The sequence below is a fragment of the Ovis aries genome, chromosome 1 (genome assembly GCF_016772045.2).
Source record: "Ovis aries strain OAR_USU_Benz2616 breed Rambouillet chromosome 1, ARS-UI_Ramb_v3.0, whole genome shotgun sequence".
Lineage (NCBI taxonomy): Eukaryota > Metazoa > Chordata > Mammalia > Artiodactyla > Bovidae > Ovis > Ovis aries.
In genome coordinates this window covers 127,219,354-127,232,453 of record NC_056054.1, presented here as the reverse complement: position 1 = coordinate 127,232,453, position 13,100 = coordinate 127,219,354, and the positions used below count along the sequence as shown (strand labels likewise).

At 41.9% G+C, this 13,100-nt stretch overlaps 1 long non-coding RNA gene across 1 annotated transcript in view; it reads right to left on the bottom strand.

Annotated features, from left to right (window-relative positions):
• The window catches only part of LOC132658333 (uncharacterized), a 55,408-nt gene extending 42,905 nt beyond the window's left edge, over positions 1-12,503 (bottom strand). Inside the window, exons 1-2 of the long non-coding RNA XR_009597795.1 lie at positions 12,166-12,503; positions 7,946-7,998 (exon numbers count right to left, since the gene is read on the bottom strand). This is a non-coding gene — a long non-coding RNA (uncharacterized LOC132658333). The remainder of the gene's footprint in view (positions 1-7,945; positions 7,999-12,165) is intronic.
• Positions 12,504-13,100: the final 597 nt, after the last annotated feature.

The following is a 13,100-nucleotide window of genomic DNA, read 5'->3' as shown; positions in this document are numbered from 1 at the left end:
CAGTGGTGAGCAGTATGAGAAACTATAGATGGATTTGGGGAGGCAAACACATTATAAGTAGTGAAAATAGAGGAACCAGCCTCTGGTTGAGAAGAATGGAGAGAGAGACAATTTTAAGAGAAAAGGAAGAGAGGAGATGAGTGAGAGGCCTTACTACGTTGGATCAGAATTCCATGTTGGCACTCTTTCCTGGATGTCTTAAGACACAACAGATGTGGAACCAAACCTAACCTAACACATAAAACCTAACATAAAACCAAGCCTAATGCATAAAAGCTATAACCAAACCTAACGCATAAAACCAAGAATAGTCAAGAGATAGAGACACAGGGACAGAAGTTGCAGGTTGCTCACTACTATAGGTAGTGTGCGCCCGACAGCTTCTACTTCCGTTTGGATTCTGCAGAGACAGTAACTTCTGTCCCTTTTATTTGTCCTTTTGTAACTGCAGCGCTCAGTGGGGAAGTGTTAGCAGGAGGTCCATAAATGGGCAATTGTGGTGGAGGTAGTTAGGAATGGAGCAGCCTCAGAGTAGTCAACAAGAAAGAATGTATTGGGTTGGCCAAAATGTTACTGGGGCTTCCCAGGTGGCTCAGTGGTAAAGAATCAATCTACCAAGGCAGGAGATGCAAGAGACAGGCTTCAATCCCTGTCTCCAACCCTTCCATGCTGTTCCACCCCTGTCTCCAGGGGGTCAGAAAGATCCCCTGGAACAGGAAATGGCAAACCACTGCAGGATTCTTGCCTGAAGAATTCCAATGACAGAGGACCCTGGCGGGATACAGTCCATGGGGTCACAAAGAGTCAGACACCACTGAACACCCAAGCATCACATCACAAAATGTTCACATTTTCCATAAAACCTGAGCTTTTGGACCAACTCAATAAATATATCTTAGGCTCAGAAAGGAGAACAGAAGCGTTGCCAAACACTAACACTTTTTTCTCTGAGTTTTTCTTTATTTACTCTCTTACTTTGGCCTCTGTGAGTATGTTGTGTCTCCAGTAAAAGTCAAGACTTTTTCATTCATCAGTACTTCTAAAAATGGGACCATTGATGAATAATAATTGGGTTTTCTGGCTCTGGCCTCATTTCTGAGATGAATCTTCTGAGTCAGTTCATTTGAGCTGTATGAAAGACACTTAGTTGATAATGAGGCAACTTTCCTAATTAACTAAGCCTTAAAAGCAAATTATCTCAGCCCACAGAGTGGGCCACCTTTGCTCTCATTCAAAGGACTGGCAGATGGTAGGGTTCTGGGAGGTTTGAAACTGATTTTCTTTGGAGTTTCAAACAGAATGTTGATTGAGAGTAGAGGGTTAACTTCAATATGTCCATCTCTGCAGTTAAGCAGCTAGCTATCTTCATGGGTCATTCAGAGAACTGTGAGCCCAGGGCAGCAGAAAGTGCTGTGTTGGAGGCTTGTCCCTCCATTATCTGGTTTATGGAGGCTCTCTTGACCATTTGACACAATCAGTGTTCACAGTTCCTCCCCTTCGCCCTCAGAGGAAATGAATATTTTCCTGTCACTTCCCAGGGCCCCCTGTCCATTTCCTCCTCTCCCCATGGGCCTTTGATGTCTTTCATTGTTGTCTGCTGTTGCTTTGTGAGACTCAGAAAGATCCTATGCAGAAAGTAAGGTCTGGGACTCTAGGTAGGATGATGTTTCCCCAATAATTTTTTTTATAAAAGGCAAACACATCTACTGACAATCCTATCGTGTCTAATCTCTCTTTGTTGCTGTTGTTTAGTTGCTAAGACATGTCTGACTCTTTTGCAGTCCTATGGACTATAGCCCACCAGGGTCCTCTGTTCATGGCATTTCCCAGGCAAGGATACTGGGGTGGGTTGCAATTTTCTTCTCCAGGGGATCTTCCAAACCCAGGGATCGAACCCAGGTCTCTCGCGTTGCATGCGGATACTTTACCAGCTGAGCCACGTCTCTTTAACATCCTGTAAATAAGTTCCTAAACAGACCAAATAAGCCAACCAGCTTTTCAGGCAGGCATTTGTAGATTTCAAAATAAATAAAATCAAGTGGCTTTAATAGTCTTCTGGAAGAAATTTATTTTCTTTCCCCTAGCACATGACTACGTGTACGGTAGACTTCATATGGAATAGCCGCTTAAATCATCGGCTGCAGGGGCCAGTGTTATTGTTCCTTTTTTGCATTGACATATAAGAAAGAAAGTGTAATAGAAGCTTCAAATCTAGTCTAATGAGGGTGACCTAGTTGGGAGAAATGTTAAAACATCTCCAGTGTAAAACCTTTTTAATTCTCACCAACGATAAGACGAATCATTTGGAGTCCCGAGTACTTCCAATTAGCGACTGAGAGGCTCTGATTAAAAAATCAGGCCCGGTGCATGGCAGAGGGTGTTTTGGTTCTTTATTTTGATAAGTGGTTTTAAGTATTTATTATAATAATCCACAGCCTGCGGACTAATGGGCTGTAGTATGTCTTTTAACTGCGATAAAGCCTTGAGAAAATGGGGCCTCCTTGTAAGCACTTGCAGTTAAATCTTGGCTTGGAAATAAAATGAGGCCACTTTTTTGGATCACAATGATCATGTTTTCTGATTAATGAAGTGAAAAAATAGATTATTTTACCATATAGAAATTACAATACCCTTACAGAAGACTACGAAGAAAAGGCATTAATTGCTATTAATGGCCTTGATGTCTATCCTGAAGCACTGCATTTAATTGCTTTCTTCAGTTGCCTTATTCAATTATTTGGATTTCTCTTTCATTATGGAGGAACAACTCCCCCAGTTTTATGGCCTGGTCTTCTAACATCAGAACTGGAGTGAGATTACCAAGGCCTCTGCCTCTGCTGTCTTCTTTCGTCGCATCAGAATCATGTCCGCACGACTTCCCTGGTGGTTCAGTGGCTAAGACTTCAACTTCTGTTGCATGGGGTGTGGATTCAATTTCCGGTCGGGGAGCTAAGCATCCACATGCCTCACGGCGAAAGAAACCAAGAACATAAAAACAATATTGTAACAAGTTCAACAAAGACTTTAAAAATGGTCCACATCAATAATAATTTTTTTAAAAGAATCTTATCCAGAATGTACTCCTCTTTCATTCCTTTCTTTGCAGCTCACAACTGGCCAGCTGTTGAGGCTGCTGGAACAACATGCTGGTGTGTTCATGCGTTTGCACTGGTCATGCTGTTTGCCATTGCCTCAGCCAGCTTTATTTAACCTGTTGCTCTGTCTCTGACTCAAGACAGCTTGTGGATGCAAGCACTCCCATGACAGGTGGTGGAGAACTCTCAGCGGATGCTAACAATCCACTAAGACCCTTCTTAATGTGTAAATCCAAGCAGGATGGACATGCATACAAATCTCTTGGCCCTGATGTGTTTGCCCAGGCCATACAAGAGCCATTGTCATCAATGCGATCAGTTCTTTGTTCAGGACAACAGGGAAGTTAAAATATCTCTGCCTCTCATAAGTTTGCCAACTACTTGAGGCCATTCTGGATGCAAGTTCCTGAATGGTGCTCTGCCCTTCTTTTTAGTTATGAAGGTCCTTACCAGAATGTTTTGAGTTCCCATAAATGACCCTGGTTCTACAAGCACTGAAGGGATGGTTTTATTACTGGGCTTTTGGGTAGTGTTACTGGGAATAGTGATAGCCTCTTTCACCACAACTCTTTATTTTTCTTGTTGTTGTTTATGCTTTTAACAAGTTACCTATGCTTTGCCAACAAAATTCTTTTTCTAATGAATTTTTATTGAAGTATAGCTGTTTTATCGTGTTGTGTGAGTTTCTGCTGTACTGCAAAGTGAATCAGCTGCACACATACATGTTGCTGTGGTTCCCTAAGTCCTTAAGTCACGTCCAACTCTTTGCAGTCCCCATGGACTGCAGCACACCAGGCCTCCCTATCCCTCACAGGGACATATACATATATCCCCTCTTTTTTAAAATTTCTTTCCCATTTAGGTCATCACAGAGCACTGAGTTCCCTGTGCGATACAGTAGGTTCTTGTTAGGTATCGGTTTTATACACAGTAGCATATATATGGGCTTCCCAGGAGGTGACAGTGGTAACGAATCCACTTGCTAATGCAGGAGATGCAACAGATGCAGGTTTGATCCCTGGGTCAGCAAGATCTCCTGGAGAAGGGAATGGCAACCCACTCCAGTATTCTTGCCTGGGAAATCCCATGGACGGAAGAGCCTAGTAGGCTGCAGTCCATGGGGTTGCAAAGAGTTGGACATGACTTAGTGATTGAGCACTGCACACATGTCAATCCCCGTCTTCCAATTCACCCTACCCTCCTTTGGTACCTACCTACCCTCCTTTCCTTGCTCTGGTATGCATATGTTTGTTCTCTGCATCGTACAACTGGATCTTTGAATACAGGCTGCCCCCTTGGCTTCCAGTCCCTGCTATCCCCCAAGCTCTTTTTGACTTGTGCACCTTTGGGAACCACTCCTCTGCTTTTAGCTCCTTTGACCGGCCAAGGTCAGCTCTAAGGTATTCCTAACCCTTCATCCCTGAAGACCTCACCAAAGGGAATTTCAGTCACCTGTGATCTCCAGAGGCTTCCTGGTGAGCTGTATCTATCTACACCATTCACTAAGATATTATTAGTTGTGCATTTCAGACATGGATGGCTTTCCCTTGCTTCCTTGGCTGGATGTTCACCTGGTCCTGTAGCTACTCTAGGGTTCTAGAGAAATCTGATGTCAGGGACACTCTTAGTTCCTGGATAAGATTTCTTTCCCCAGGTTCCTCTGGCTCTATCTCCTAGTAGCTAAAATCACACCATGCACTGGCACAAACCATCTCTTTATGGTCTCGACCCTTGAAGCCCAGACAAAGCCCAGCCTAACCAGTTGCCTTTTCCATCTGGGGCTCTTTGACCCTTCTGAGCTAAAGACTTTCTAATCTGAAAATCTATCTAACTTACCTTCTAAAAACCCAGAGGAGATGATATAAGAAAGCCTTCAGAATTTATCCTTCTTCAAGACCCACACACAGGATGTATTTTCTTCTGGTTTTTCTTTAGTTACTGAATTGCTATTCAGTCAAGTTACATGGTGGGCCTCGGATAGACAGACTTGCAAGTAAAAATGTTACATGTCCAAACAGATCTTTTAATGTCCCTTCAGCAAGGCTAGTATTGGGATCTTTTTCATTCAGTTGTGAGGATGGTTTGTACTGTTTTACTGGTAGTCCCTTACATTCTTCATCTTGGGACTCACTATCTACCTTTAGAACTTGGCTAACTGGAGATGAGAGTGTAGAAAGGTGTTCTGAGAACAATTTCAGTGTGTATGTGTTTGTGTGAATGTGGCTGGGGCATTGCCCACATCAACAAGAAGAAATTCTCAGAACACTGGCTCTTGTCCTACAATTCAAGTCAACTCTGATACTGTCTACCTGAACATCCCACGTTGGATGGCATCATCAACTCAATGGACATGAGTTTGAGCAAACTCCTGGAGACATGGAAGGCCAGGGAAGCTTGGCGTGCTGCAGACCATGGGGTCACAAAGAGTTGGATTCGACTGAGCAACTGAACAACAACCTGCCTTTAGACACCATTTGTCACCTGTGCTTCTGACCACTAGCTATAGATTGGAGATTCCCATGAACCTCTCCTCGGGTTCAATTATTTGCTAGAGTGGCTCACACAATTCAGGGAAGCATTTCACGTGGCAGATGATTGGTTTATTATGAAAGGCCATAACTCAGAAACAGCCAGATGAAACGGATGCATAGAGCAAGATACAGGGAAAGGGCACAGGACATCCATGTCTTTTCAGAGCACCATCCTCCCAACACCTCCATGTGATCTTTAATCCAGAAGCTCTGTCCTTTGGCATTTTTATAGGGACTTTATTACATAGGCACAACTGAACCTTGGTGATTGAACTCCATCTCTAGCTCCTCTCCCATTTTCTGAGGTGGTGTTGGTGAGAGGTGATGCTGAAAGATCTCAGATCACAGGGATATGTCCCCTGTCCTTAGGTTACCTTGGGACTTTCCCAAAGTCACCTCATTAACATCACAAAAGACACCTTGATCACTGTCAATTCAGTTCAGTTCAGTCACTCAGTTGTGTTTGACTCTTTGGAACCCCATGGACTGCAGCATGCCAGGCCTCCCTGTCCACTCTCTGATCACTCTCAGCACTTGGGAAATTCCAGGGGTTTTAGGAGCTATCTGTCAGCAAAGGGATGAAGCCTAAGTACATATTTCTTATCAGAAATTCCAGTATCACAGGATACGATTTCTGCCACAGAGCAAAGTCAAAGTGTGGACCTTGGAAGCTTTAGAATAGGGCTCTAATTAGTTGATCCCACCAGACACAGGATAAATACACATATCCAAAGTAATTACCTATATCTATTACTATATCAGGCTTCCCAGGTTGCACTAGTGGTTAAGAACTGGACTGCCAACACAGAAGACATAAGAGACGTGGGTTCTATCCCTGGGTTGGGAAGATCTCCTGGAGGAGGGCATGGCAACCCATTTCAGTACTCTTGCCTGGAGAATCCCCTGGACAGAGCGGTCTAGTGGGTTGCAGTCCAGTTCAGTTCAGTTCAATTGCTCAGTCATGTCTGACTCTTTGTGACCTCGTGGACTGCAGTACATCAGTCTGAAGTGACTTAGTGCATGTTAATATATCATCTACTTATTTACCTATGTTTTTAATGTATGTACATACACTGGAGCTTGCAAAAAACTGGAAAACAAAAGCAAATGCATGTGATGATCAGTGAAACCAGAATTTTAAGTGGCTCTTCATTATATTTTTGCTGATGATATAACATTTTCCTTTCTGAAGTAGAGAATGTAAATCTCTGGGCAGGAAGGAACCTTGGATTGTTATTTTCCTTCCAATCTACATAAATAAGATTCTAAAACTGTGCCTTCCTAAGTTTACCATGCAAATGGTCACGGAGATGGAGCTGTTATAGATTCAGGATATGTATTTAATAGCAGCAGCTTTAGGACACATACTTTCTGAGTTCAATGGACCAGAATCACCTCCTCCACTCCAACCATCCCCCTCAAGTGTTATTTCTTGAGAATAGCCCACCATCTGCCTTAAAAGTACACAAAAGGATTTATTTCAATTATCAAAAATTTCAAATCTCTTTCTTGCTTATTTTAGGGGCGTTTTATAAAGGTTTAAAATATTCCATCTGGACTGGTGATAATAGATATAAATTTATGCATTATAATCTGAATGTCTTTTCATTTTTTTTCCTATAGTAATGGCTATGTAGATCTTTCTTTTCCTTTTTGTTCTTGCCTTTTTTTTTTTTTAATAAAAATGTATGCAGCAGGCTCTTGCTTTTCTTTTGATGGAAAGTTTTAAGTCATTTTAGAATTCTATTTCCCAAATAAGGCACAAAGAAAGAAAGCTTTAGTAATTTTCCTTATCACTAGACTCTATCTTCCCTCTCTCCTTTAACACCTAGCTGGAACTCTGTATCATGCAATGACCTTTCCTATGTTAGTCATCTGTTACAGGAAAATGTGTAAACAACTTAATAGAAAATTTACTTTTTGTTAACAAAAACAATTCAGTTGCCCAACACCACACAGTCTTGTGTGGAGATGATTAGCAGGCAGGATGGATAACACTTAGGACATCATTCAGCTCCTAGATGAAGGTCACATTCCCAAGCTGGTTTTAGCATGCATGCTAATGATGGCAATTGCCTGGCTCTTTTACTCTAACAAAAAAAGGCTTTGTTAAGTATGATAATTAGTGAGTTGGAAAGGTAAAAGATTCCTGCAAATAATATTGAAACATTTTAAATAAGCATTATTATAAAAAAAGAGTCCATTATGATTTAGTCTAGTCCTATTTAACTGGAGACTGCATAACAATGATTGCAAAACCTGGTGCAAAGGGAAACCATTAAAAACTCTTGATATTAATAATAATAATGAAATACTCACTAATTGAGCTCCTTGATACACCCAAAGAAGAACTTCAAGGTTTCAACAGCAAACTAAAAATAAGTTTAAAAAAGAAATAAGATTTATGGCCATGTATTCATTTCTGTGAAATAATTTTTTCTAAGTGTATTTGTTGTTTATTTGTTTTGCTAATTACAGTTGCCTAAAAACTTGGGATGTCACATGGAAATCTGAGTTTTCTATAATGTAACAAACCGTCAGTACAATATTATCTTAGAAGAAGAATATTTGCACCAAAGTGTCAACTAGTGTCAGCTTTTCCTGCCTCTTTAAATAAACTCAGCCTCACATTAAGTGTGGTGGTGCTGGGTTAGTTGCCAAATCGTGTCCAACTCTTGCAATCTCATGGACTGCAGCCTGCCTGGCTCCTCTGTCCATGGGATTCTCTAGGCAAGAATACTGGAGTGGGTTGACATTTCCTTCTCCACACAATTTCTATGAAAGAATGTTTTAATGGCAGTGAGCCGTGAGGTGAGGGAGAAATGGTTGGAATTTTAACGAGAGTGGTTGCTTTATTTAATCACAATAATGAATCTTGCTTTTTGTCAACATATGGCTAGTCATTCTCAAGTTATCTTAATGATATCAGGCAGAGCGTGCAGTTGTTCCATGCTTGAAAATTAAAAACAGTAGAACAATCTAACTGATTTAATCCTGAATGCCAATAGTGAGAAAGGGAGCACTTTCATGACAGGAGACTGGGTGATTTTTATATCTTGTGAAAGACTGAAATAATGCTTTATGTTTATGCTATGACATATAGGAGTTACATCTAAAAAGTTTGACAAGGACTTGTATTGAGGTTAATTCTTTACGGAAAGTTCTTATTAACTCTATATTAAACAGTGTAGAAACTTTTGTTAGGTGCGTGCTCAGGCAGTCAGTCATGTCCAGTTCTTCTCAACCCTTTGGACTGTAGCCTGTCAGGCTCCTCTGTGCATGGGATTTTTCAGGCAAGAATACTAGAGTGGGTTGCCACTTCCTATTCCAGGGGGTCTTCCTGACCCAAGGATTGAACTTGTGTCTCCTGCACTGCAGGCAAAGTCTTTACTGCTGAGCAAACTGGGAAGCCCAGAAACTTCTGGAAGAGAACAATTTATGCTCTATTTATGCACTGGCAAAAGTGAAGTGAATTCCTGCATAATCTGTCACACCTTTCCAGGTAAATAAATACATGAACACCTAAAGACCACCAACCAAATGCCAGCAAACCAAAAGCAAGTTCCCAAAAAGCTCTCACAGGTAATAGAGCTTTTTCTAAGGATCCACGTTGTTGAATCCACAGGAGGTGTGTTTTAAATACTCTTCATGAGCTTAGTTAGCATCAGACTCTTAGCAGCTTGTGAACAGAGATGCTTCTTTTCTCTTCTCATAATTACAGAACCTAGTAGAGAAGCTGTATTTAGATAGGTGTGTTGAAGGAATACATGAATGATCACATGACTGCCTGAGTGAAGCCATTCTGGGAGAATTCTTGAGGACACATCTCAAAAGAAGCCTTAGCATTTTCCTGTGAGTGCAATATGATTCAAAGGAACATCAAATGCTCACTTTAAAATGAGGCTAATAATAGCATCTCCTTCACAGGGTTTTGTGAATAATGTATATAAAGCTCTTTAAACCATGCTTGGCACATGGTAGAAACTATGTAAATGTTGGTTATTATTATTTTATGATATTGAAGGGAAAAAATAATCTAAGTGTAGCTCTCATTCTGAAGGGGCTCAAAAGGGAGAACATACCATTCTATTTTTCCTTTCTTTCTTACTTTTTTTTTTTTTTGGTGCATATGTCTTTCTTTCTTTTTTAAAAATTTATTTACTTTTAATTGGAGGATAATTGTTTTACAATATTGTGTTGGTTTCTGCCATATATCAACAAGAATCAGCCATAGGTATATATATATATCCCCTCTATCTTGAACCTCCCTCCCACCATCCCTCTAGGTTGTCATAGAGCAGTTTGAGCTTCCTGCATCATACAGCAAATTCCCACTGGCTATCTGATTTACAGGCCACAGCTGATCCACACCTCTGCCGGAGACTCCTGGATACTCACGGGCAAGTCTGGGTCAGTCACTTGTGAGTCCATGGAATTCTCCAGGCCAGAAAACTGAAGTGGATAGCCTTTCCTGTCTCCAGGGGATATTCCCAACCCAGGGATCAAACCCAGGTCTCCCTCATTGCAGGCAGATTCTTTACCAACTGAGCTATCAGGGAAGCCTGGCTGCGACGGACACTGCAGAAACGTGGCCGAGAGGAGCTACTGCTCACCCAAGATTGGGGCAGTGGCCGAGAGGAGCAATCCCACGTCCAAGGAGTGGTGGCTGCGCAGGTGCAGGAGGGCCTAGAGGAGCTACTCCACAGTCAAGGTCAGAAGGGGCAGCCTTGAGGACATACCCCTCATCCAAGGTAAGGAGCAGTGGCTGCACTTTGCAGGAGCAGCCGTGAAGAGATACCCCACGTCCAAGGCAAGAGAAACCCAAGTAGACGGTAGGTGTTGCAAGAGGGCATCAGAGGGTGGATACATTGAAACCATAATCACAGAAAACTAGTCAATCTGATCATGGACCATAGCCTTGTCTAACTCAATGAAACTAAGCGATGCCCTGTGAGGCCACCCAAGATGGGAGGGTCATGGTGGAGAGGTCTGACAGAATTTGGTCCACTGGAGAAGGGAATGGAAAACCACTTCATTATTCTTGCCTTGAGAATCCCATGAACAATATGAAAAGGCAAAATGATAGGATACTGAAAGAGGAACTCCCCAGATCAGTAGGTGCCCAATATGCTACTGGAGATCAGTGAAGAAATAACTCCAGAAATAGTGAAGGGATGGAGCCAAAGAAAAAACAATACGAAGTTGTGGATGTGACTGGTCATAGAAGCAAGGTCCGATGCTGTAAAGAGCAATATTGCATAGGAACCTGGAATCAAGGCAAATTGGAAGTGGTCAAACAGAAGATGGCAAGACTGAATATCGACATTCTAGGAGTCAGCAAGCTGAGATGGACTGGAATGGGTGAATTTAACTCAGATGACCTACTCCTACTGTGGGCAGGAATCCCTTAGAAGAAATGGAGTAGCTCTCATGGTCAATAAGAGTCTGAAATGCAGTACTTGGATGCAATCTCAAAAATGACAGAATGATCTCTGTTCATCTCAAGGCAAACCATTCAATATCACAGTTATCCAAGTATATGTCCCAACCAGTAATGCTGAAGAAGCTGAGGTTGAATGGTTCTATGAAGACCTACAAGATCTTTTAGAACTGACACCCAAAAAAGATGTCGTTTTCATTATAGGGGACTGGAATGCAAAAGTAGGAAGTCAAGAAACACCTGGAGTAACAGGCAAATTTGGCCTTGAAATACAGAATGAAGCAGGGCAAAGGCTAACAGAGTTTTGCCAAGAGAATGCACTGGTCATAGCAAACACCCTCTTCCAACAACACAAGAGAAGACTCTACACATGGACATCATCAGATGGTCAACACCGAAATCAGATTGATTATATTCTTTGCAGCCAAAGATGGAGAAGCTATATACAGTCAGCAAAAACAAGACCAGGAGCAGACTGTGGCTCAGATCATGAGCTCCTTATTGCCAAATTCAGACTTAAATTGAAGAAAGTAGGGAAAACCACTACACCATTCAGGTATGACCTAAATCAAATCCCTTATGATTATTCAGTGGAAGTGAGAAATAAATTTAAGGGACCAGATCAGATAGATAGAGAGTGCCTGATGAACTATGGATGGAGGTTCAGGACATTGTACAGGAGACAGGGATCAAGACCATCCCCATGGAAAAGAAATGCAAAAAAGCAAAATGGCTGTTTGGGGAGGCCTTACAAAGAGCTGTGAAAAGAAGAGAAGCAAAAAGCAAAGAAGAAAAGGAAAGATGTAAGCATCTGAATGCAGAGTCCCAAAGATTAGCAAGGAGAGATAAGAAAGCCTTCCTCAGTGGTCAATGCAAAGAAATAGAGGAAAACAACAGAATGGGAAAGAATAGAGATCTCTTTAAGAAAATTAGAGATACCAAGGGAACATTTCATGCAAAGATGGGCTTGATAAAGGACAGAAATGGTCTGGACCTAACAGAAGCAGAAGATATTAAGAAGAGGTGGCAAGAATACACAGAAAAACTGTACAAAAAAGATCTTTATGGTGAAGATAATCACGATGGTGTGATCACTCACCTTAAGCCAGATGTCCTGGATTGTGAAGTCAAGTAGGCCTTAGAAAGCATCACTATGAACAAATGGCACCCCACTCCAGTACTCTTGCCTGGAAAATCCCATGGACGGAGGAGGCTGCAGACCATGGGGTTGCGAAGAGTTGGAAACAACTGAGCGACTTCACTTTCACTTTTCATTTTCATGCATTGGAGAAGGAAATGGCAACCCACTCCAGTGTTTTTGCCTGGAGAATCCCAGGGACGGGGAAGCCTGGTGGGCTGCCATCCATGGGGTCGCACAGAGTCGCACACGACTGAAGTGACTTAGCAGCAGCAGCAGCAGCAGCAGCAGCAGTGGAGGTAATGGAATTCCAGTTGAGGTATTTCAAATCCTGAAAGATGATGATGTGAAAAAGTGCGTCATTCAATATGCCAGCAAATTTGGAAAACTCAGCAATGGCCAGAGGACTGGAAAAGATCAGTTTTCACTATAATTGCAAAGAAAGGCAATGCCAAAGAATCCTCAAACTACCACACAATTGCACTCATCTCACATGCTAGTAAAGTACTGCTCAAAATTCTCCAAGCCAGGCTTCAGCAATCTGTGAACCAAGAACTTCCAGATGTTCAAACTGGCTTTAGAAAAGGCAGAGGAATCAGAGATCAAATTGCCAACATCTGCTGGATCACGGAAAAGCAAGAGAGTTCCAGAAAGACATCTATTTCTGCTTTATTGACTATGCCAAAGCCTTTGACTGTGTGGATCACAATAAACTGTGGAACATTCTGAGAGAGATGGGAATACCAGACCATCTGACCTGCCTCTTGAGAAACCTATATGCAGGTCAGGAAGCAACAGTTAGAACTGGACATGGAACAAAAGACTGGTTCCAAATAGGAAAAGGAGTACATCAAGGCTGTATATTGTCACTCTGCTTATTTAGCTTTTATGCAGAG